At 47.7% G+C, this 24,853-nt stretch overlaps 11 non-coding genes and 2 pseudogenes across 11 annotated transcripts; all 13 read left to right on the top strand.

The window, feature by feature from the left end:
• The first annotated feature begins 241 nt into the window (after positions 1-241).
• Positions 242-425, top strand: LOC141208152 (U2 spliceosomal RNA). The gene has a single exon (XR_012278418.1). It is a non-coding gene; the product is annotated as a U2 spliceosomal RNA (small nuclear RNA).
• A 1,115-nt stretch (positions 426-1,540) lies between these two features.
• On the top strand, positions 1,541-1,731 carry LOC141207998 (U2 spliceosomal RNA). Its single transcript, XR_012278269.1, has one exon. It is a non-coding gene; the product is annotated as a U2 spliceosomal RNA (small nuclear RNA).
• Positions 1,732-7,906: 6,175 nt separating this feature from the next.
• On the top strand, positions 7,907-8,096 carry LOC141208163 (U2 spliceosomal RNA). Its single transcript, XR_012278428.1, has one exon. It is a non-coding gene; the product is annotated as a U2 spliceosomal RNA (small nuclear RNA).
• A 1,115-nt stretch (positions 8,097-9,211) lies between these two features.
• On the top strand, positions 9,212-9,402 carry LOC141207999 (U2 spliceosomal RNA). The gene has a single exon (XR_012278270.1). It is a non-coding gene; the product is annotated as a U2 spliceosomal RNA (small nuclear RNA).
• Positions 9,403-10,517: 1,115 nt separating this feature from the next.
• On the top strand, positions 10,518-10,708 carry LOC141208000 (U2 spliceosomal RNA). The gene has a single exon (XR_012278271.1). It is a non-coding gene; the product is annotated as a U2 spliceosomal RNA (small nuclear RNA).
• A 1,115-nt stretch (positions 10,709-11,823) lies between these two features.
• On the top strand, positions 11,824-11,901 carry LOC141208199 (U2 spliceosomal RNA; annotated as a pseudogene).
• Positions 11,902-17,464: 5,563 nt separating this feature from the next.
• On the top strand, positions 17,465-17,662 carry LOC141208153 (U2 spliceosomal RNA). The gene has a single exon (XR_012278419.1). It is a non-coding gene; the product is annotated as a U2 spliceosomal RNA (small nuclear RNA).
• A 1,115-nt stretch (positions 17,663-18,777) lies between these two features.
• Positions 18,778-18,968, top strand: LOC141208111 (U2 spliceosomal RNA). Its single transcript, XR_012278379.1, has one exon. It is a non-coding gene; the product is annotated as a U2 spliceosomal RNA (small nuclear RNA).
• A 1,115-nt stretch (positions 18,969-20,083) lies between these two features.
• On the top strand, positions 20,084-20,274 carry LOC141208099 (U2 spliceosomal RNA). The gene has a single exon (XR_012278367.1). It is a non-coding gene; the product is annotated as a U2 spliceosomal RNA (small nuclear RNA).
• A 1,115-nt stretch (positions 20,275-21,389) lies between these two features.
• On the top strand, positions 21,390-21,580 carry LOC141208001 (U2 spliceosomal RNA). The gene has a single exon (XR_012278272.1). It is a non-coding gene; the product is annotated as a U2 spliceosomal RNA (small nuclear RNA).
• Positions 21,581-22,695: 1,115 nt separating this feature from the next.
• Positions 22,696-22,811, top strand: LOC141208201 (U2 spliceosomal RNA; annotated as a pseudogene).
• A 524-nt stretch (positions 22,812-23,335) lies between these two features.
• LOC141208142 (U2 spliceosomal RNA) lies at positions 23,336-23,517 on the top strand. Its single transcript, XR_012278408.1, has one exon. It is a non-coding gene; the product is annotated as a U2 spliceosomal RNA (small nuclear RNA).
• Positions 23,518-24,632: 1,115 nt separating this feature from the next.
• Positions 24,633-24,823, top strand: LOC141208003 (U2 spliceosomal RNA). The gene has a single exon (XR_012278274.1). It is a non-coding gene; the product is annotated as a U2 spliceosomal RNA (small nuclear RNA).
• The last annotated feature ends 30 nt before the right edge of the window (positions 24,824-24,853 follow it).

Below are 24,853 nucleotides of genomic sequence, written 5' to 3' on the forward strand. Positions count from 1 at the left end.
CTCCCAGTGCCTTGCTCGGGTGAGAACTCGGGCAGGTGCTGGGGGTAAGATTGGGTCGCCTCTGGCTTCGGCTGGAGGTGGCTTTTTGTCCCTGTTCCTCGCTGTGGCCTTTTGGCTCGGAGGGACGGGGAATGGTTTGGGGGACCCTTCTCCTTTTGGAGAGGGTTTCAAGAAGACCAGCATCCTAGTGCACTTTTTTTGTGGCACTTGTCACTTTTTTAAGCGCACTCGGGTTTTGTACACGAATTCGGGCTTTCGATTAAAATAAAAAATCTGTTCTTATCAGTTTAATATCTGATACGTCCCCTATCTGGGGACCATATATTAAATGGATTTTTAGAACAGGGAGATGGAAAAAGAGCTTGCTCTGTCCATTCCACGCATTGACCTGGTATTGCAGTATCTCCAGGACCGGTGCACCCCTTCTTTAATGCAGTTTCTAAAATCAGAAAGAATTGAATTCAATGTTTTTTGTTCATTTTGCTTGTTTGTCGGATTTTGGGATGGACTCTTTGGCTTTGCTTTTCTTCTCCTCATTGGATTTTTCATGTTCAAAGTTGCAGAAGCCAGATTACAAGCTCATTTTGGTTCAACTTCAGCAACTGTGCATTGCATTGCCATGTAATGTGATGCAATGCTATCTTTCTAGCTCTCCCTTTTTACTTCCTTTTGGATAAACAGACATATTAGGCAAGCATTTTGGAGCTTTCACCTAAATAACTACAGGTGGTGAGATAAGCTGCACAATATAATTGACCTTTCAGTATATTGTTGCACACACACCATCTATTTAGCAAATGCCCTTGTTATCAACAGCAGCCTTTTAAACTCACCTGAGCTAACAGGTATGTGCGCTGGTTACTCTGCTGCGCTTAAAATTTCTTTTTTGGTTTGCTACAATGCCTTTTCTGAAACGTTGTCTCCCTCTGCTGGAACACTGACTTCTTTCATTTAATGCCTGCAGACTATAAAAGAGAACCCAACCCAAAAAGTTTGGTTGATTAGTCTGTGGCATTCTGTTAAACTGTTGCTTATGGCGGTCTCTGTGAGCTTCTCAGCGACATTCAGCCAGCCAGGTATCCTGCCTGCAGTAGATGGAATGTGGCAATGGAACGCTGGCTGCGCGTGTCATAATAGGCTCTGAGCCTTTATATATCTGTGCACAGCAGCAGCCACCTTCAGTCTGCTGCTGGACAGCCAGCAGCAGCAGCAGCAGGAGAGGTATGTAATCAGGAGCCCTCCTGCTAAGGGTAGACAGCTGCTCGTTCCACCCCACCCCCCGCCTTAATTGGTTCTCCTCCCTTCCAACGGTGTTGAGGCGGGTGGGAACAGCAGGGGGTGAAGGTGCTGTGTTTAAAGAGGTGGAGTTATGCAGATCTAAAACGCGTGGATTGCAGCAGCAGCAAGCCGAAAAGTGCAGGCATGTAAGGGATCTAGAGGTTGACAACATGTCTTCTTAACGGGAGTCCAGGAGCTCATCTCCACAAATGGACTTTTCAGGATCCTTGGGTGGCTCCGTAGTTTGAAACCAATTCTGGTTATCGCTTCTCGGCCTTTTGGCTAAGATCAAGTGTAGTATCTGTTCTTATCAGTTTAATATCTGATACGTCCCCTATCTGGGGACCATATATTAAATGGATTTTTAGAACAGGGAGATGGAAAAAGAGCTTGCTCTGTCCACTCCACGCATTGACCTGGTATTGCAGTATCTCCAGGACCGGTGCACCCCTTCTTTAATGCAGTTTCTAAAATCAGAAAGAATTGAATTCAATGTTTTTTGTTCATTTTGCTTGTTTGTCGGATTTTGGGATGGACTCTTTGGCTTTGCTTTTCTTCTCCTCATTGGATTTTTCATGTTCAAAGTTGCAGAAGCCAGATTACAAGCTCATTTTGGTTCAACTTCAGCAACTGTGCATTGCATTGCCATGTAATGTGATGCAATGCTATCTTTCTAGCTCTCCCTTTTTACTTCCTTTTGGATAAACAGACATATTAGGCAAGCATTTTGGAGCTTTCACCTAAATAACTACAGGTGGTGAGATAAGCTGCACAATATAATTGACCTTTCAGTATATTGTTGCACACACACCATCTATTTAGCAAATGCCCTTGTTATCAACAGCAGCCTTTTAAACTCACCTGAGCTAACAGGTATGTGCGCTGGTTACTCTGCTGCGCTTAAAATTTCTTTTTTGGTTTGCTACAATGCCTTTTCTGAAACGTTGTCTCCCTCTGCTGGAACACTGACTTCTTTCATTTAATGCCTGCAGACTATAAAAGAGAACCCAACCCAAAAAGTTTGGTTGATTAGTCTGTGGCATTCTGTTAAACTGTTGCTTATGGCGGTCTCTGTGAGCTTCTCAGCGACATTCAGCCAGCCAGGTATCCTGCCTGCAGTAGATGGAATGTGGCAATGGAACGCTGGCTGCGCGTGTCATAATAGGCTCTGAGCCTTTATATACCTGTGCACAGCAGCAGCCACCTTCAGTCTGCTGCTGGACAGCCAGCAGCAGCAGCAGCAGGAGAGGTATGTAATCAGGAGCCCTCCTGCTAAGGGTAGACAGCTGCTCGTTCCACCCCACCCCCCGCCTTAATTGGTTCTCCTCCCTTCCAACGGTGTTGAGGCGGGTGGGAACAGCAGGGGGTGAAGGTGCTGTGTTTAAAGAGGTGGAGTTATGCAGATCTAAAACGCGTGGATTGCAGCAGCAGCAAGCCGAAAAGTGCAGGCATGTAAGGGATCTAGAGGTTGACAACATGTCTTCTTAACGGGAGTCCAGGAGCTCATCTCCACAAATGGACTTTTCAGGATCCTTGGGTGGCTCCGTAGTTTGAAACCAATTCTGGTTATCGCTTCTCGGCCTTTTGGCACGATCTATCAGGTTTACCTGTGTGGTCTTGCCTGTGAGGTGCTCTTGGTACCCTTTCTCTCGGCCTGGGGGGATCGTTCCTCTTCGGAGGGACTTAACCCCCCTGCTGCTATTGGGAGGAAGGATTAGTCCGGGAGCAACGGGAAGGGATCCCATGAAGGCTTGCGCCTTTCAGAGAGAAGAGTCGGTACGTTCATGAGTGAAGGATGCCGGCAACGCTCACATATTCATCGGGTGATGCCCGGATGCGGAACACCGTGAGGATTGAAGTTGGAGCAGCATCGAGGATGGAGAAGAATTTGGACTACATCTGCCATAGGATTCTTCTTGGAGTTCTGGAGTTTCGGCGGGAAGACATATTCTGCTTCCAGGACAACGAGTACAAGGGGACATACACCATCACCTTCAAGAGCCAGGGATGCTGTCAGCAACTCGTACAAAAGGTAAACGAGAAAAACTACTTAGATGAGTTGGATGGACTAACCTTTTGTCTCTTGTATGCTTATGACGAGATCCCCATCGTGGTGCATTTCCCGAACCCCTTTGTGGAAGCTGCAGACATCTCGACCTACCTTACCCGCTATTGTGATGATCTGAGATACCTGGGTACTGTGAAGAACGCGGTAGGCTTCTGGTGCGGCAAGAGAAGGTATATGGCCCGTCTAAAGAGGGACCTTAGTGGAGTGGGAGGAATGCTACACCCTCCCTCAACCTTCGTAATCGGTAAGAGCAGAGGCTACTTATTTTATCCTGGAATGCCAGTATGTTGCAGGAACTGTGGACAAATGGGTCATACCCAAACGTCCTGCTCGGGCAGGAAAGTAGACCGCTGCAATAATTGCAGCTGTTACGGACATTTAATGAAGGACTGTCCCGCTGGGAGGAAATGTAATCTCTGCGGTGAGGCGGGGCACATGTTCCGAGGATGCCCCAACAGGACCAGGACCAGGACCTACGCAGAAGCTGCATCTTCTGAAGCTGAGCCGATGCGCCCACCGGTCTTCACTGGCAGGCCGGCGTCGGAGGGCGGTTCGAAGGGCGAGAAGGCTGGGATGGAGCAGGGAGCCGGAGGCCCCTCTGGGGCGGCACCTGCATCGAAGTCCCTTAACGATGGGCGGACCTCGCATGGACCGGAGCGGGGGGGTCCTCCTTCTGGGAGGGTATCCTCCGTATCGATGGTTCCCGATACCGATCCTGTTGGGCTGGAGGGTGGTGCCCCTGTGCGGTTGGCTACAGGGGACCACGCAGCGATGGCCTCAGGATCTTCCAGGGCGATTAGCCAGCCAGATGAGGGGGCTTTGCTTCTAGGTGGCGAACATCAGGAAATCTGTGTTGCTGATCTTGTCCTGATGGACCAGTCTCCCCCCCTGGAGGAGGTGGAGGAAGAGGAGGACTGCACCAGTGACCTAGTGGAGTCTGCCCCGAAAAAGAGACGGAATGTCGAATCCCCAGCGTCTCCTGGAATGTGGCTGGGAACCGTGACCTACGAGGGGGCAACCGCCGGCTCACAGAATATCGAGTCGTTTGGGTCATCTAGCCCGGATGTCCTGGAGCAATTTGATATACAGGGCTTTGAGTCAGGTGTCCTCATGGAAGATCCACCACCCTGACCTATGAATGCCCACAATAAGACTTGTCTCACTGAATGTGAGGTCATTAAAGAGCCCAGTTCGTAGGGCTGCTCTATTCAAGTATTTAGAAACCACTGACTTTGACATATGTTTATTACAGGAATGCGGGATACAACATGCACTAAATTATAATGATATCAAGACAGATTGGAGACTGGGGCCCTCCATCTGGTCTGGCTCCAATGACAACAAGTCAGCGGGGATGGGCTTCCTCTGTCGTGGGAGAAATATTACTATAAATGCTGTCACAGAAATAGTACCAGGCAGAGTGGTTTTAGTGCATTTTAAATTTAATGGTTTTACCCTACGTGTAATGAATATTTATGCTCCCCCTGATAAGCAAGAGAGAATTAATTTATTTGGGATATTGCCATTGTACTGTACTGGGTCATCTCCCCTGGTCGTAGGGGGTGATTTTAATTGTCTTTGTGCTAGTGAACAACGAGCAGGGGGTGACCCTTTACGCAAATTGGATAAGTCATGTCATCTATTGAAAGATTTTATAACTGATTTTAAATTATGCGATGCGTGGAGGTCACTCCTGCCGACGGACCCTGGTTATACGTGGTCCGGAAGAGGGGTGTCCTCCAGGATCGATTTTATTTTCCTATCAGATGATTTTAACCCTGTAAAATGTGTTTTAACATCAAATATATTTTCTGACCATAAGGGCTTGGAGGTGCATCTAGAATACCGGGATGAACAGAGGGTCAACAGGGGCCTCTGGCGTCTAAGTACTTACCTGCTGGAGGACCCTCTGATTCGACAAGACTTTGGTAAAGCCTATCAAGCCTGGCGGCGACAAAAACCTTCTGATGCCCCTATGGTAACCTGGTGGGAAAATTTGAAAAAAAAAGTCAGAATGTTTTTTATAAAAGCAGGGAGACGTAAAGCTAGCGAGAAAAAAAGATGTTTTAGTGATCTTAACACCAAACTGCAAACACTTTTTAAATTCAAAGAGCTAGGGGTGGAGGTGGGAGATGATATTGCTAGCCTAAAAACTGAAATTCAGAACTGCATAGACACAAAGGGGAAAGAGATTATTTTTAACTCTAGAGTGCAGCACTTGGAGGAGGGGGAGAAGTGCTCTCGCTTCTTCTTCAAAAAAGTCATGGATAAAAGAGAAGTGATCACAAATCTAGAGGGTGAAACATCTATGCAGGGAATGTTGAATGCTACTTTTAACTTTTATAAGCATCTTTTTAGTAAAAAGTGTATAGATGAGTCCTTTTTATCTGATGCTCTTAATGATCTCGATTTTAAGTTAAATTTTACAGACCAGGAGTTTTTAGAACGCGATATTGTTTTAGAGGAATTATTTTATGTTTTTAAAAGTTTCTCTAAGGGCAAAGCACCTGGGTGTGATGGACTACCTGTAGAATTTTACCTTACTTTTTGGGACATTTTAAAAGAGGAACTTTTTATGCTTTTTAAAGAAGTTTTTATTTGTGAACAGTTGCCATTTTCGTGGAGGAGAGGAGTGGTGTCTTTGATATATAAAAAAGGTGACCGCAGTACTCTAGCGAATTGGAGACCCATAACTCTCCTAAATGTTGATTACAAGGTACTTGCTAAGGTGGTTGCAGACCGGCTCAGGAGTGTCATTGCCAAACTAATCCAGCCTGAGCAGGTTTGTAGTGTACCAGGCAGAAGTATTTCAGAGGTTTTAAACGTATTAAGGGATGTAATTTGGTATTCCAGAGACCGGGGTCAAAATGTAGCTCTTTTAGCCCTAGATTTTGAAAAAGCTTTCGATAGAGTCTCTCATAGATTTCTTTTTAGAGTTTTAAAAAGAATGGGTATCCCTAATATGCTTTTAAATTGTATTAAGATTTTATATAAAAATTGTTTTAGTCAAATTTCTCTTAATGGCTTTTTAACAGATGGAGTTCCCCTTGAGTCCGGAGTGAAGCAGGGATGCCCCTTGTCGCCCATCCTGTTCATCTGCGCCATGGAGCCCCTGCTGAGCGCAATAAGGAAAGACAAAGTGATTAGAGGGGTTCCTGTTCCAGGCGGAGGTGGCAGTGATGTGAGAGTCTTTGGCTACATGGATGACGTGACGGTTGTGTGCGTGGACCCTGCTTCCCTCCGGAGGGCGGTGTTGCGCATTGATTTTTTTTCCCAGGCATCCGGTTTTAAACTTAATTTAAATAAATCTGAATGTCTGACTTTGGGATCCTGGGACACCGCCCAACTCCCGCAGCTCACTATAAAACGAGACAATGTAAAAATTCTTGGAGTTGTTTTTAACGAGGAGAATGTGGGAACTCAAAGCTGGGAGAATGTCATAGAAAAAATGTCAAAGAAAATATCATTTTGGGGTTTGAGGTCCCTAACAATGGAGGGGAAAATTTTAATTATAAAATCAGTGTTGTTACCCCTCATACTGTATATAGCTATGGTGTACCCCCCCTCTGATGTTTTAATTAAAAAAATGACTAGGATGATCTTTATGTTTTTATGGAACTCCAAAATGGAAAAATTAAGGCGAGAAATAATGAGGAAGAATAAAATGAACGGCGGAAGGTATGTCCCCGATTTACATATTTATTTGTATTTAAATTATTTCTGCTTTTGTTTCAAACATTTTAATGGTAATAGTGCGCTAAGTTATTTTTTAAAATATACTTGTGGGATGATTTTTAAAAGATGGTTTAAGTTGTCGTTGAATTCCCCTGTTTTACTATGCCCCCCCAAACACCAAGCAATCTTAGAAAAGACTGTTCGATTTTATAGCCTTGGTGATTTTAATATGGACATTTTTAAAGACCGCAAGAAGCTTTTATCTTTTCTGAGGAGGAATGAAGATGTGACTCCCATAGTAAATTTCTCAGAAGAGAGATCGAAGCAAGTTTGGAAGAATGTCTTCGGGAAATTCTTAGCAAATGGACATAAGGACATCGCATGGATGGTGGTCCACCAGTGCCTCCCCACCAGAGAATTTCAACAAAGGAGAGGCCTGGTGGCCAGAGCCAAATGCCCCAGAGACTCATGTGTTAATGACGAAACCACCTTGCACCTTATGTGGAATTGCCCATTTGCACAGGAACTTTGGCACAAAGTTGGGATTCTTTTAAAATGGACTTGCGGTTTAAGAGATTTTAACCATGAATATGTTTTATATGGCCTTTTTAAATGTCCGACCCCTCAACAGTATTGTATATGTTGGTGTATGATTAACTGTTTTAAAGACGCCCTTTGGAAGGCACGCAATATTTTACTTTTTAAACGTGATGCTATTTCTGTGAAGGATTGTCTTAAAATTGCTTTTAGCCAGATGAATATTTATTACTTGAGGGATGTCAAATGTATTGGGAGGAGGGATGCTAATCGTATATGGGGTTTTTATGGGTGGAATTCTGTGTTTTAATAATGTACTGTTTGTGTTGTTGTTTTTGATTGTAAACCATCTTTTACGCACTTAATAAAATATGTTGAAACCTGATCTGTTCTTATCAGTTTAATATCTGATACGTCCCCTATCTGGGGACCATATATTAAATGGATTTTTAGAACAGGGAGATGGAAAAAGAGCTTGCTCTGTCCACTCCACGCATTGACCTGGTATTGCAGTATCTCCAGGACCGGTGCACCCCTTCTTTAATGCAGTTTCTAAAATCAGAAAGAATTGAATTCAATGTTTTTTGTTCATTTTGCTTGTTTGTCGGATTTTGGGATGGACTCTTTGGCTTTGCTTTTCTTCTCCTCATTGGATTTTTCATGTTCAAAGTTGCAGAAGCCAGATTACAAGCTCATTTTGGTTCAACTTCAGCAACTGTGCATTGCATTGCCATGTAATGTGATGCAATGCTATCTTTCTAGCTCTCCCTTTTTACTTCCTTTTGGATAAACAGACATATTAGGCAAGCATTTTGGAGCTTTCACCTAAATAACTACAGGTGGTGAGATAAGCTGCACAATATAATTGACCTTTCAGTATATTGTTGCACACACACCATCTATTTAGCAAATGCCCTTGTTATCAACAGCAGCCTTTTAAACTCACCTGAGCTAACAGGTATGTGCGCTGGTTACTCTGCTGCGCTTAAAATTTCTTTTTTGGTTTGCTACAATGCCTTTTCTGAAACGTTGTCTCCCTCTGCTGGAACACTGACTTCTTTCATTTAATGCCTGCAGACTATAAAAGAGAACCCAACCCAAAAAGTTTGGTTGATTAGTCTGTGGCATTCTGTTAAACTGTTGCTTATGGCGGTCTCTGTGAGCTTCTCAGCGACATTCAGCCAGCCAGGTATCCTGCCTGCAGTAGATGGAATGTGGCAATGGAACGCTGGCTGCGCGTGTCATAATAGGCTCTGAGCCTTTATATACCTGTGCACAGCAGCAGCCACCTTCAGTCTGCTGCTGGACAGCCAGCAGCAGCAGCAGCAGGAGAGGTATGTAATCAGGAGCCCTCCTGCTAAGAGTAGACAGCTGCTCGTTCCACCCCACCCCCCGCCTTAATTGGTTCTCCTCCCTTTCAACGGTGTTGAGGCGGGTGGGAACAGCAGGGGGTGAAGGTGCTGTGTTTAAAGAGGTGGAGTTATGCAGATCTAAAACGCGTGGATTGCAGCAGCAGCAAGCCGAAAAGTGCAGGCATGTAAGGGATCTAGAGGTTGACAACATGTCTTCTTAACGGGAGTCCAGGAGCTCATCTCCACAAATGGACTTTTCAGGATCCTTGGGTGGCTCCGTAGTTTGAAACCAATTCTGGTTATCGCTTCTCGGCCTTTTGGCTAAGATCAAGTGTAGTATCTGTTCTTATCAGTTTAATATCTGATACGTCCCCTATCTGGGGACCATATATTAAATGGATTTTTAGAACAGGGAGATGGAAAAAGAGCTTGCTCTGTCCACTCCACGCATTGACCTGGTATTGCAGTATCTCCAGGACCGGTGCACCCCTTCTTTAATGCAGTTTCTAAAATCAGAAAGAATTGAATTCAATGTTTTTTGTTCATTTTGCTTGTTTGTCGGATTTTGGGATGGACTCTTTGGCTTTGCTTTTCTTCTCCTCATTGGATATTTCATGTTCAAAGTTGCAGAAGCCAGATTACAAGCTCATTTTGGTTCAACTTCAGCAACTGTGCATTGCATTGCCATGTAATGTGATGCAATGCTATCTTTCTAGCTCTCCCTTTTTACTTCCTTTTGGATAAACAGACATATTAGGCAAGCATTTTGGAGCTTTCACTTAAATAACTACAGGTGGTGAGATAAGCTGCACAATATAATTGACCTTTCAGTATATTGTTGCACACACACCATCTATTTAGCAAATGCCCTTGTTATCAACAGCAGCCTTTTAAACTCACCTGAGCTAACAGGTATGTGCGCTGGTTACTCTGCTGCGCTTAAAATTTCTTTTTTGGTTTGCTACAATGCCTTTTCTGAAACGTTGTCTCCCTCTGCTGGAACACTGACTTCTTTCATTTAATGCCTGCAGACTATAAAAGAGAACCCAACCCAAAAAGTTTGGTTGATTAGTCTGTGGCATTCTGTTAAACTGTTGCTTATGGCGGTCTCTGTGAGCTTCTCAGCGACATTCAGCCAGCCAGGTATCCTGCCTGCAGTAGATGGAATGTGGCAATGGAACGCTGGCTGCGCGTGTCATAATAGGCTCTGAGCCTTTATATACCTGTGCACAGCAGCAGCCACCTTCAGTCTGCTGCTGGACAGCCAGCAGCAGCAGCAGCAGGAGAGGTATGTAATCAGGAGCCCTCCTGCTAAGGGTAGACAGCTGCTCGTTCCACCCCACCCCCCGCCTTAATTGGTTCTCCTCCCTTCCAACGGTGTTGAGGCGGGTGGGAACAGCAGGGGGTGAAGGTGCTGTGTTTAAAGAGGTGGAGTTATACAGATCTAAAACGCGTGGATTGCAGCAGCAGCAAGCCGAAAAGTGCAGGCATGTAAGGGATCTAGAGGTTGACAACATGTCTTCTTAACGGGAGTCCAGGAGCTCATCTCCACAAATGGACTTTTCAGGATCCTTGGGTGGCTCCGTAGTTTGAAACCAATTCTGGTTATCGCTTCTCGGCCTTTTGGCTAAGATCAAGTGTAGTATCTGTTCTTATCAGTTTAATATCTGATACGTCCCCTATCTGGGGACCATATATTAAATGGATTTTTAGAACAGGGAGATGGAAAAAGAGCTTGCTCTGTCCACTCCACGCATTGACCTGGTATTGCAGTATCTCCAGGACCGGTGCACCCCTTCTTTAATGCAGTTTCTAAAATCAGAAAGAATTGAATTCAATGTTTTTTGTTCATTTTGCTTGTTTGTCGGATTTTCGGATGGACTCTTTGGCTTTGCTTTTCTTCTCCTCATTGGATTTTTCATGTTCAAAGTTGCAGAAGCCAGATTACAAGCTCATTTTGGTTCAACTTCAGCAACTGTGCATTGCATTGCCATGTAATGTGATGCAATGCTATCTTTCTAGCTCTCCCTTTTTACTTCCTTTTGGATAAACAGACATATTAGGCAAGCATTTTGGAGCTTTCACCTAAATAACTACAGGTGGTGAGATAAGCTGCACAATATAATTGACCTTTCAGTATATTGTTGCACACACACCATCTATTTAGCAAATGCCCTTGTTATCAACAGCAGCCTTTTAAACTCACCTGAGCTAACAGGTATGTGCGCTGGTTACTCTGCTGCGCTTAAAATTTCTTTTTTGGTTTGCTACAATGCCTTTTCTGAAACGTTGTCTCCTTCTGCTGGAACACTGACTTCTTTCATTTAATGCCTGCAGACTATAAAAGAGAACCCAACCCAAAAAGTTTGGTTGATTAGTCTGTGGCATTCTGTTAAACTGTTGCTTATGGCGGTCTCTGTGAGCTTCTCAGCGACATTCAGCCAGCCAGGTATCCTGCCTGCAGTAGATGGAATGTGGCAATGGAACGCTGGCTGCGCGTGTCATAATAGGCTCTGAGCCTTTATATACCTGTGCACAGCAGCAGCCACCTTCAGTCTGCTGCTGGACAGCCAGCAGCAGCAGCAGCAGGAGAGGTATGTAATCAGGAGCCCTCCTGCTAAGGGTACACAGCTGCTCGTTCCACCCCACCCCCCGCCTTAATTGGTTCTCCTCCCTTCCAACGGTGTTGAGGCGGGTGGGAACAGCAGGGGGTGAAGGTGCTGTGTTTAAAGAGGTGGAGTTATGCAGATCTAAAACGCGTGGATTGCAGCAGCAGCAAGCCGAAAAGTGCAGGCATGTAAGGGATCTAGAGGTTGACAACATGTCTTCTTAACGGGAGTCCAGGAGCTCATCTCCACAAATGGACTTTTCAGGATCCTTGGGTGGCTCCGTAGTTTGAAACCAATTCTGGTTATCGCTTCTCGGCCTTTTGGCTAAGATCAAGTGTAGTATCTGTTCTTTTAAGAACACAAGAGCTACGATCTACACTTGACGAGAGCGATCGAACTCGGAAGGAGAAGAGCTTCGGATCCCAGCTGACATCGGAGAACGAAGGCGGATATCGGTGGGAGGAAGAAGCTCTAAAGAATCCAGAAGAAGACGAAGACTCGGAGAAGAATCGGGCTGTCCTGTGGAATCTTCGAGGAAGAAAATCATCGAGACAAAGACCTTTCGGGGAATTTGTCCAGAACACGACGGGAGAAGAATCTGCATAGCTCCACCCATTCCGGGAAGAGTTCCAGATCCAGCTCCAAGAAGTAACTGCAGGAGGAAAGCCATGGCAAGCGCTGCGAGGAAGGCCGAAAAGAAGAGCCTGGAGCTGGGGACAGCCAGGAGGGCCCAGCCAGGAGCCGATTCTGACCCCAAGGACTCTGCCTCCACGACTGGCCAGCAGAAGGGACCCCAGAAGCCCCGCCACGAAGCTCCAGCCCTGGAGCCATGGATGCGGCAGACGGTGGCCCTGAAGCTGAAGGAAGTGGATGGGAGGGTGCCGGACATGTCCTCGGACGTGTTCTGCCAGAAGATGCTGCTGGATCGAGGCTTCTCCAGGTCGGACACCCTCAGCATCCAGACCTTCTTGACGGGGATCTTCTTCGTCACCTTCGCCACTGTGAACACCTGCAGGAGGTTCTGGGAAATGGTAAGCGCAAAAGGACCGGATAATTCTTTCTCTGCCTTTACAGGTAGCTGCCCTATCCAGAGGGATGAAAGGAGGATCACGGTCTCCATGCGCAACCCGCACACCCCAGGCCAAGACATCTGTACCTTCCTGAGACGCTTCTGTTTGGTTGTGAAGGAACCCTCTCACATCCTGAATGGACTCGGCTTCTGGACAGGTAAGTGGTCGGTGACCGTTAGACTTCACAGGGACCTGGCGTACTCAGACGGACTTCGGCACCTGCCCCCGACATTCTCCCTGGGCAACTCCTACGGCCTCATCTATTACCCGGACATGCCGCGGAACTGCAGGAGATGCGGCAAGAACGGCCACGAGATGAAGGACTGCAAGGAGGATGCCTGCAGGATTTGTCGAGTGACGGGACACAGCTCGAAGGACTGCCCGAAGAAGACGTCCTGCAACCTGTGTGGGCTGGCGGCTCATCTGTACAAGGATTGCCCCAGGCGTGAGAGATCCTGGGCATCGGTGGTTGCGACGACCCCAGCTACGGAGGACAAGGCCCCGACGACCAGGCCTGTGAAGGTCAAGGACGCGACGACCAAGGCCCCAGCGGCCAAGGCCGAGACGACCAAGGCCAAAGCGGTCAAGGAGTCGGTGGCCAAAGCCCCAGCGACGGTCCCAGCAGCTCCGAAGCAGAAGAAAAAGTCAAAGGAGGGTAAGAGTTCTGTCACTCCTCTCTCGATCCCTCCCCCTGCCACCCCCGTCCAATCCCCCCCCACCCCGGCCACCCCTGCTGAGGATTCCACTTCCTCTTCCTCCTTCCCCTACTCCTCAGCAGGTGTCCTTTCCCCTGCCCCGGCAGCCACTCTCGCTCCCCAGACCATGGTAGCGGTGGAATTAACCTTTCCTCCACCCGCCGCTATCTATTCCGAGGAGGATTTTCCCCTTCTTGTCTCCCCAGTTCCAACCCGGGGAAAGAGGAAGGTGGAGGACAGCCCTGCTACTGAATCCTCCAAAAAGAAGATTCTGGATTTCGTAGGCGAAAAGGAGGATACCCTCCCTGAGCCAGAAGAGATGGAGCACATGGTTGAGACCCTGGTGGCCGAGCCAGAAGAGGAGGAACTGGTGGTCGCCGAGATCGAGGCCGCGCTGCTTGACCAGATGGAGGAAGAGGGCCTGCTGGTGATCCCGTCACCAGCAGTCAACACCGACGAGGGACCACCCGACCGGAGTGGTAACTAAGGTGTATTGCCTGCGCTAACTTTTTCTTTTTTCCCTACATGATGGCTAATATTAACTTATTTTCCATTAATGTCAGGAGCATCAAGGACAAGTTCAGACGTCAGACTATTTATGCCTTCCTTACTTCCCAGTTGTGTGATGTTTATATGTTGCAGGAATGTTCCCTTCCCTCCTCTAGGTCCTTCAAACATCTGGCCAGGGAGTGGTCCCACGGTCCATCCTACTGGTCCGGTGGGGGTGACTGCAAGTCTGCGGGGGTCGCAATTCTGATCAGGGGGGGCGCATTCACGCTTGAGTCCGTCCAGGAGCTCATCTGCGGCAGGGCTCTTGTTGTAGATGGCAACTGGGCGGGAGAACCTGTCAGGTTCATCAACGTGTATGCGTCCCCACTGAAGAATGAGCGTTTGGAGCTTTTCCAGACCCTGCGGCTTCAGCTTGCCACCACCAGGACCTTAGTGATGGCCGGGGATTTCAACTGCCCCATCGAGGAGGACGGTCGTAGTTCTGGCACATCTGCCAAGTTGGACATCACGTCCAAGCTGCTCATCGAGATGGTAACCGAGGCCTCTCTTCAGAACGTGGTGGGCTCCATGGGGAGAGGCTCCACGAACTATTCGTGGAGCCGACCCGATGGCTCACTCCGCTCCAGGATTGACTTTGTGTTCACCTCTCGGGCAGTCAGGCAGAGTAGGCACTCGATGGTCTCCTGCTTCTTCTCCGACCACAGAGCCATTCACTTACAAGGTGTCCTCGGCGACGGTTTTCCGTCCGGCCCCGGCTCCTGGAAGCTGAATTGTGCTCTGCTGGCTCAGGATGAAGTCGTGGAGGAGCTGAGAGCAGCCTACGCAATGTGGCAGTCCTACAAGGGTAGCTTCCAAACAGTCTCTGATTGGTGGGAATATGTTAAACTTGAGTTTCGCTGTTTCTTTCAGGCCAAGGGTCGACAACAGGCGTGTGAGAAGAGGAGGGACTTCAGAGGGCTGCAGCGCGAGCTGCGGTCGCTGCAGGACCTTCTTCACTGCGGCTGGGACGTGAGGGAGGAGCTGGAGGAGACCAAGAAGAGCCTGAAAAGGCACTTTGAGGAGGAGTCCAAGCGAATCATCTTCCGTTCCAAAGTGGAGAATCTGGAGAAGGGTGAGAAATGTAACTCATTCTTTTTCAGGAAACTTCATGCCGGTCACACGCCCCTGAACGAGCTGCGAGACGAGAGCGGAAACATGCGACGTGGGAAGGAGGACGTGATGAGGGTCGTCAGCGACTTCTACAGCGAACTCTACTCCCACAAGACTACCGACCCCGACGCTGCTGATAAGTTCCTGTCAGGTATCACTAACCATCTTGATCCTGCAGGCACGGCAGCCTTGGACAAACCTCTGATGGTGGGCGAATTGCTCTCTGCCGCTAAATCCTTTAGGACCGGCAGGACCCCGGGCAGTGATGGTCTTCCAGCGGAGCTCTATGTAGCGCTGGGAGACCTCATCTGTCCGGACCTGTTGGACCTGTACGAGGAGATGGTGGTGGAGGGTAGAATGCCTCCATCTTTGAGGGAAGGAATGGTCACGATCCTGTACAAGCGGAAGGGAGAGAGGTGCGACCTGAGGAATTGGCGTCCCATCACTCTGCTCAACGTGGACTACAAGATCCTGGCCAAGACGATGGCGACACGACTTAAGACGGTCATCGGACGGATCATCCACCCGGACCAGACCTGCGGCATCCCTGGACGTCGCATCGCAGACAGCCTCGCTCTCGTGCGGGACACGGTCGAGTACATCAAGGTCCGCCGCGCACACGCGGCCCTGGTCTCCTTGGATCAGGAGAAGGCCTTCGACCGGGTTTCCCACGAGTTCATGGGCCGAGCTCTGCACCGGTTAGGTTTGGGTAACATGTTTTGTTCGTATGTCCGTCTGATGTATTTTGATATCCACAGCTCGGTGTTGGTGAACGGCTGGAAGACTGACCCCTTCCCTGTCCTCTCTGGGGTCAGACAAGGCTGCCCTCTATCACCTCTTCTTTTTGTTTGTGTTATAGAACTCTTCGCAGAGGCTATCCGGCAGAATGGAGAGATCAGAGGGATCACCGCACCGGGTCCGGGACGACACGAGGTCAAGTGCTCGCTCTACATGGACGACGTCACCGTCTTCTGCGCTGATCGTGGTTCAGTCGACGCCCTCGTCCAGACGTGTGAGAGGTTCGGCCGGGCTTCAGGGGCCAAAGTCAACTGCAGGAAGTCGGAAGCCATGCTCTTCGGGGATTGGCAGCCGGCCTCCTCCGCCCCCTTCCCCTTCAACATTCAACCGGATTTCCTCAAGGTGCTGGGAGTCTGGTTCGGGAAGGAAGGAGCGGCCCTCAAGTCCTGGCAAGAACGCTTGGCCAAGGTGAAGCAACGGATCGGACTCTGGAGCCTCAGACACCTCACTTGTGAGGGTAAGGCACTCATCCTGCGTAATGAGGTCCTGCCCGTCTTGCAGTACACGGCGCAGGCCTGGCCCCCACACGTCACTGTGTGCAGGGCCATTACCAGGACAGTGTTTCACTTTGTCTGGGGATCCAAGATGGACAGAGTCAGGCGGGCCGTCATGTACAAGGAGCCTCGCAAGGGTGGGAAGGGCGTTCCAGATATCCCCACCCTCCTGCGATCCTCTTTTGTGTGTGATTGTGTCCGCCGGACTTTGCAAGTCAAGAATGGCTCCGCGGGCAGGTCCATGTCTCGCTTCTTCCTGCTTCCTCTTTGGAGGCGACTCGGCTGGGACAAGTGGGACAGCTCCTTCCCCTACAACTGGACGACGCCATGGTTCTACGGAGACGTCGTTCGATTTGTGGGGGAGCATCAACTGGAGGGACTCAAGCCCGACTTGTGGAAGCCCAAAACTATCCACAAGCTAATCAGAGCCAAGGATGACGTGGAGAACATCACAGGACTTCACCAGGACACGCTGGAGACTGTGTGGACAAATGTGTCGTCTGACAGGCTGACCAACGGGCACAAGGACTTGTCGTGGATGGCGATTCAGGGCGGACTGCCCGTCCGGTCATTCATGCATGCCCGGAACCTGTGCAAGACCCGGTACTGCCCAAGGTGCCCCTTCGTGGAGGAAACATCTTTGCACACTTTTTGGGACTGCGGATTTGCACAGCGCCTATTGACTGCACTTGAGGACGACCTGAGGAACTCTGTCCCCAGGGCGAGCCTATCGCACCATTCTGTGCTTTACGGACTCTTTCCTGGGGTTCATACCGTCGGAGCCATCCAGGAGGCTTGGCGCCTTATGAACTGCTTCAAGGATGCCGATTGGGTCGCCAGGAACCGGCTCATCTTGAGGAGGGAGAGGATGTCCATCCAGGACTGCCGCAGGCTGATCCACAGCCTGCTCAGAGACTATTCCATCATGGACGGTCCGGAGGACGAGGACGAGGACTAAACCCCTCCTCCCCCTCTCCCCTTATGTGTCTTGTCTTTCAATAAAGCTTCGGGCCTGTGATTTTCCCCTCCCCATCCCCTTTTTCCCAATCCCCATCCCTTATCACGGTTCGTCGTACTGTATTGATTGACATGCTTTTCTTTCAGATTGAGTGTTTTGTGTAGCATAGGGGTGTGATGTGTCTAGTTAGTGCGTCGTATCCTCATGCTATGTAAATATGATGTAGAATTCTGTGTGTACTGGGCTGCGGCACTGTACACTGTCTGTTAACTTATTTTTTGTGCTAATAAAAGATATATTCAATCAAAAAAAAAAATCTGTTCTTATCAGTTTAATATCTGATACGTCCCCTATCTGGGGACCATATATTAAATGGATTTTTAGAACAGGGAGATGGAAAAAGAGCTTGCTCTGTCCACTCCACGCATTGACCTGGTATTGCAGTATCTCCAGGACCGGTGCACCCCTTCTTTAATGCAGTTTCTAAAATCAGAAAGAATTGAATTCAATGTTTTTTGTTCATTTTGCTTGTTTGTCGGATTTTGGGATGGACTCTTTGGCTTTGCTTTTCTTCTCCTCATTGGATTTTTCATGTTCAAAGTTGCAGAAGCCAGATTACAAGCTCATTTTGGTTCAACTTCAGCAACTGTGCATTGCATTGCCATGTAATGTGATGCAATGCTATCTTTCTAGCTCTCCCTTTTTACTTCCTTTTGGATAAACAGACATATTAGGCAAGCATTTTGGAGCTTTCACCTAAATAACTACAGGTGGTGAGATAAGCTGCACAATATAATTGACCTTTCAGTATATTGTTGCACACACACCATCTATTTAGCAAATGCCCTTGTTATCAACAGCAGCCTTTTAAACTCACCTGAGCTAACAGGTATGTGCGCTGGTTACTCTGCTGCGCTTAAAATTTCTTTTTTGGTTTGCTACAATGCCTTTTCTGAAACGTTGTCTCCCTCTGCTGGAACACTGACTTCTTTCATTTAATGCCTGCAGACTATAAAAGAGAACCCAACCCAAAAAGTTTGGTTGATTAGTCTGTGGCATTCTGTTAAACTGTTGCTTATGGCGGTCTCTGTGAGCTTCTCAGCGACATTCAGCCAGCCAGGTATCCTGCCTGCAGTAGATGGAATGTGGCAATGGAACGCTGGCTGCGCGTGTCATAATAGGCTCTGAGCCTTTATATACCTGTGCACAGCAGCAGCCACCTTCAGTCTGCTGCTGGACAGCCAGCAGCAGCAGCAGCAGGAGAGGTATATAATCAGGAGCCCTCCTGCTAAGGGTAGACAGCTGCTCGTTCCACCCCACCCCCCGCCTTAATTGGTTCTCCTCCCTTCCAACGGTGTTGAGGCGGGTGGGAACAGCAGGGGGTGAAGGTGCTGTGTTTAAAGAGGTGGAGTTATGCAGATCTAAAACGCGTGGATTGCAGCAGCAGCAAGCCGAAAAGTGCAGGCATGTAAGGGATCTAGAGGTTGACAACATGTCTTCTTAACGGGAGTCCAGGAGCTCATCTCCACAAATGGACTTTTCAGGATCCTTGGGTGGCTCCGTAGTTTGAAACCAATTCTGGTTATCGCTTCTCGGCCTTTTGGCTAAGATCAAGTGTAGTATCTGTTCTTATCAGTTTAATATCTGATACGTCCCCTATCTGGGGACCATATATTAAATGGATTTTTAGAACAGGGAGATGGAAAAAGAGCTTGCTCTGTCCACTCCACGCATTGACCTGGTATAGCAGTATCTCCAGGACCGGTGCACCCCTTCTTTAATGCAGTTTCTAAAATCAGAAAGAATTGAATTCAATGTTTTTTGTTCATTTTGCTTGTTTGTCGGATTTTGGGATGGACTCTTTGGCTTTGCTTTTCTTCTCCTCATTGGATTTTTCATGTTCAAAGTTGCAGAAGCCAGATTACAAGCTCATTTTGGTTCAACTTCAGCAACTGTGCATTGCATTGCCATGTAATGTGATGCAATGCTATCTTTCTAGCTCTCCCTTTTTACTTCCTTTTGGATAAACAGACATATTAGGCAAGCATTTTGGAGCTTTCACCTAAATAACTACAGGTGGTGAGATAAGCTGCACAATATAATTGACCTTTCAGTATATTGTTGCACACACACCATCTATTTAGCAAATGCCCTTGTTATCAACAGCAGCCTTTTAAACTCACCTGAGCTAACAGGTATGTGCGCTGGTTACTCTGCTGCGCTTAAAATTTCTTTTTTGGTTTGCTACAATGCCTTTTCTGAAACGTTGTCTCCCTCTGCTGGAACACTGACTTCTTTCATTTAATGCCTGCAGACTATAAAAGAGAACCCAACCCAAAAAGTTTGGTTGATTAGTCTGTGGCATTCTGTTAAACTGTTGCTTATGGCGGTCTCTGTGAGCTTCTCAGCGACATTCAGCCAGCCAGGTATCCTGCCTGCAGTAGATGGAATGTGGCAATGGAACGCTGGCTGCGCGTGTCATAATAGGCTCTGAGCCTTTATATACCTGTGCACAGCAGCAGCCACCTTCAGTCTGCTGCTGGACAGCCAGCAGCAGCAGCAGCAGGAGAGGTATGTAATCAGGAGCCCTCCTGCTAAGGGTAGACAGCTGCTCGTTCCACCCCACCCCCCGCCTTAATTGGTTCTCCTCCCTTCCAACGGTGTTGAGGCGGGTGGGAACAGCAGGGGGTGAAGGTGCTGTGTTTAAAGAGGTGGAGTTATGCAGATCTAAAACGCGTGGATTGCAGCAGCAGCAAGCCGAAAAGTGCAGGCATGTAAGGGATCTAGAGGTTGACAACATGTCTTCTTAACGGGAGTCCAGGAGCTCATCTCCACAAATGGACTTTTCAGGATCCTTGGGTGGCTCCGTAGTTTGAAACCAATTCTGGTTATCGCTTCTCAGCCTTTTGGCTAAGATCAAGTGTAGTATCTGTTCTTATCAGTTTAATATCTGATACGTCCCCTATCTGGGGACCATATATTAAATGGATTTTTAGAACAGGGAGATGGAAAAAGAGCTTGCTCTGTCCACTCCACGCATTGACCTGGTATTGCAGTATCTCCAGGACCGGTGCACCCCTTCTTTAATGCAGTTTCTAAAATCAGAAAGAATTGAATTCAATGTTTTTTGTTCATTTTGCTTGTTTGTCGGATTTTGGGATGGACTCTTTGGCTTTGCTTTTCTTCTCCTCATTGGATTTTTCATGTTCAAAGTTGCAGAAGCCAGATTACAAGCTCATTTTGGTTCAACTTCAGCAACTGTGCATTGCATTGCCATGTAATGTGATGCAATGCTATCTTTCTAGCTCTCCCTTTTTACTTCCTTTTGGATAAACAGACATATTAGGCAAGCATTTTGGAGCTTTCACCTAAATAACTACAGGTGGTGAGATAAGCTGCACAATATAATTGACCTTTCAGTATATTGTTGCACACACACCATCTATTTAGCAAATGCCCTTGTTATCAACAGCAGCCTTTTAAACTCACCTGAGCTAACAGGTATGTGCGCTGGTTACTCTGCTGCGCTTAAAATTTCTTTTTTGGTTTGCTACAATGCCTTTTCTGAAACGTTGTCTCCCTCTGCTGGAACACTGACTTCTTTCATTTAATGCCTGCAGACTATAAAAGAGAACCCAACCCAAAAAGTTTGGTTGATTAGTCTGTGGCATTCTGTTAAACTGTTGCTTATGGCGGTCTCTGTGAGCTTCTCAGCGACATTCAGCCAGCCAGGTATCCTGCCTGCAGTAGATGGAATGTGGCAATGGAACGCTGGCTGCGCGTGTCATAATAGGCTCTGAGCCTTTATATACCTGTGCACAGCAGCAGCCACCTTCAGTCTGCTGCTGGACAGCCAGCAGCAGCAGCAGCAGGAGAGGTATGTAATCAGGAGCCCTCCTGCTAAGGGTAGACAGCTGCTCGTTCCACCCCACCCTCCGCCTTAATTGGTTCTCCTCCCTTCCAACGGTGTTGAGGCGGGTGGGAACAGCTAGGGGTGAAGGTGCTGTGTTTAAAGAGGTGGAGTTATGCAGATCTAAAACGCGTGGATTGCAGCAGCAGCAAGCCGAAAAGTGCAGGCATGTAAGGGATCTAGAGGTTGACAACATGTCTTCTTAACGGGAGTCCAGGAGCTCATCTCCACAAATGGACTTTTCAGGATCCTTGGGTGGCTCCGTAGTTTGAAACCAATTCTGGTTATCGCTTCTCGGCCTTTTGGCTAAGATCAAGTGTAGTATCTGTTCTTATCAGTTTAATATCTGATACGTCCCCTATCTGGGGACCATATATTAAATGGATTTTTAGAACAGGGAGATGGAAAAAGAGCTTGCTCTGTCCACTCCACGCATTGACCTGGTATTGCAGTATCTCCAGGACCGGTGCACCCCTTCTTTAATGCAGTTTCTAAAATCAGAAAGAATTGAATTCAATGTTTTTTGTTCATTTTGCTTGTTTGTCGGATTTTGGGATGGACTCTTTGGCTTTGCTTTTCTTCTCCTCATTGGATTTTTCATGTTCAAAGTTGCAGAAGCCAGATTACAAGCTCATTTTGGTTCAACTTCAGCAACTGTGCATTGCATTGCCATGTAATGTGATGCAATGCTATCTTTCTAGCTCTCCCTTTTTACTTCCTTTTGGATAAACAGACATATTAGGCAAGCATTTTGGAGCTTTCACCTAAATAACTACAGGTGGTGAGATAAGCTGCACAATATAATTGACCTTTCAGTATATTGTTGCACACACACCATCTATTTAGCAAATGCCCTTGTTATCAACAGCAGCCTTTTAAACTCACCTGAGCTAACAGGTATGTGCGCTGGTTACTCTGCTGCGCTTAAAATTTCTTTTTTGGTTTGCTACAATGCCTTTTCTGAAACGTTGTCTCCCTCTGCTGGAACACTGACTTCTTTCATTTAATGCCTGCAGACTATAAAAGAGAACCCAACCCAAAAAGTTTGGTTGATTAGTCTGTGGCATTCTGTTAAACTGTTGCTTATGGCGGTCTCTGTGAGCTTCTCAGCGACATTCAGCCAGCCAGGTATCCTGCCTGCAGTAGATGGAATGTGGCAATGGAACGCTGGCTGCGCGTGTCATAATAGGCTCTGAGCCTTTATATACCTGTGCACAGCAGCAGCCACCTTCAGTCTGCTGCTGGACAGCCAGCAGCAGCAGCAGCAGGAGAGGTATGTAATCAGGAGCCCTCCTGCTAAGGGTAGACAGCTGCTCGTTCGACCCCACCCCCCGCCTTAATTGGTTCTCCTCCCTTCCAACGGTGTTGAGGCGGGTGGGAACAGCAGGGGGTGAAGGTGCTGTGTTTAAAGAGGTGGAGTTATGCAGATCTAAAACGCGTGGATTGCAGCAGCAGCAAGCCGAAAAGTGCAGGCATGTAAGGGATCTAGAGGTTGACAACATGTCTTCTTAACGGGAGTCCAGGAGCTCATCTCCACAAATGGACTTTTCAGGATCCTTGGGTGGCTCCGTAGTTTGAAACCAATTCTGGTTATCGCTTCTCGGCCTTTTGGCTAAGATCAAGTGTAGTATCTTTTGAAAAGGCAGTTTTGTCCTTGGGCTGCCCTAGTAAATTGATGCATATTACACACTGGTTTGGTGCACTTGTTAGTACGCCAGGTGGCTCATAGAGTTATCTGATGGAAAACATGGCCCTCCAGGATCGAAGTCACTAGGCTGGGTAAGTGTGAGGGCTTTGGAGCAATGTGCCCCAGGAGTAGGCGCCCTGGTGGGAGTCCAAGCTTACTGGGACTGGGAACCCCAGAAAGACTTGGCTTCGTTGCAACCCGCACCTTTGCCAATCATACTTTCTGAGCAACCCCCCCTATTCCTGGCCTCCGGGCTAGGAAGGGGAATTTTTATAAACCCGGTCGGAGGTCCGGTCAGCTTTGGGCTGAGAAACCAACACAGGCTCCAGCTCCACTAGGGTGGCAGCCTAGATGGAAGCTGGGAGCACGAAAACGGCTCTTCTCCGGCTTCGGCTAGGGAGAGCATCGGAGATCCCTGACCCTCGCTGTGGCCTTCTGGCTCGGAGGGATGGGGATGGTTTATTGGGGACCCTCTCCTCCGGGAAGGGTCCACATGAATCCTCGCCTCGTGCGCTGTTTTGGTGTGACTTCGGTCACATTTTTCAGTGCCTTGGATGCAGCTTCAATCAAAAAATCTGTTCTTATCAGTTTAATATCTGATACGTCCCCTATCTGGGGACCATATATTAAATGGATTTTTAGAACAGGGAGATGGAAAAAGAGCTTGCTCTGTCCACTCCACGCATTGACCTGGTATTGCAGTATCTCCAGGAGCGGTGCACCCCTTCTTTAATGCAGTTTCTAAAATCAGAAAGAATTGAATTCAATGTTTTTTGTTCATTTTGCTTGTTTGTCGGATTTTGGGATGGACTCTTTGGCTTTGCTTTTCTTCTCCTCATTGGATTTTTCATGTTCAAAGTTGCAGAAGCCAGATTACAAGCTCATTTTGGTTCAACTTCAGCAACTGTGCATTGCATTGCCATGTAATGTGATGCAATGCTATCTTTCTAGCTCTCCCTTTTTACTTCCTTTTGGATAAACAGACATATTAGGCAAGCATTTTGGAGCTTTCACCTAAATAACTACAGGTGGTGAGATAAGCTGCACAATATAATTGACCTTTCAGTATATTGTTGCACACACACCATCTATTTAGCAAATGCCCTTGTTATCAACAGCAGCCTTTTAAACTCACCTGAGCTAACAGGTATGTGCGCTGGTTACTCTGCTGCGCTTAAAATTTCTTTTTTGGTTTGCTACAATGCCTTTTCTGAAACGTTGTCTCCCTCTGCTGGAACACTGACTTCTTTCATTTAATGCCTGCAGACTATAAAAGAGAACCCAACCCAAAAAGTTTGGTTGATTAGTCTGTGGCATTCTGTTAAACTGTTGCTTATGGCGGTCTCTGTGAGCTTCTCAGCGATATTCAGCCAGCCAGGTATACTGCCTGCAGTAGATGGAATGTGGCAATGGAACGCTGGCTGCGCGTGTCATAATAAGCTCTGAGCCTTTATATACCTGTGCACAGCAGAAGCCACCTTCAGTCTGCTGCTGGACAGCCAGCAGCAGCAGCAGCAGGAGAGGTATGTAATCAGGAGCCCTCCTGCTAAGGGTAGACAGCTGCTCGTTCCACCCCACCCTCCGCCTTAATTGGTTCTCCTCCCTTCCAACGGTGTTGAGGCGGGTGGGAACAGCAGGGGGTGAAGGTGCTGTGTTTAAAGAGGTGGAGTTATGCAGATCTAAAACGCGTGGATTGCAGCAGCAGCAAGCCGAAAAGTGCAGGCATGTAAGGGATCTAGAGGTTGACAACATGTCTTCTTAACGGGAGTCCAGGAGCTCATCTCCACAAATGGACTTTTCAGGATCCTTGGGTGGCTCCGTAGTTTGAAACCAATTCTGGTTATCGCTTCTCGGCCTTTTGGCTAAGATCAAGTGTAGTATCTGTTCTTATCAGTTTAATATCTGATACGTCCCCTATCTGGGGACCATATATTAAATGGATTTTTAGAACAGGGAGATGGAAAAAGAGCTTGCTCTGTCCACTCCACGCATTGACCTGGTATTGCAGTATCTCCAGGACCGGTGCACCCCTTCTTTAATGCAGTTTCTAAAATCAGAAAGAA

The sequence above is a fragment of the Phyllobates terribilis genome, unplaced genomic scaffold (genome assembly GCF_046119375.1).
Source record: "Phyllobates terribilis strain yellow unplaced genomic scaffold, ASM4611937v1 Scaffold_168__1_contigs__length_4147262, whole genome shotgun sequence".
NCBI classification, from domain to species: Eukaryota; Metazoa; Chordata; class Amphibia; order Anura; family Dendrobatidae; genus Phyllobates; species Phyllobates terribilis.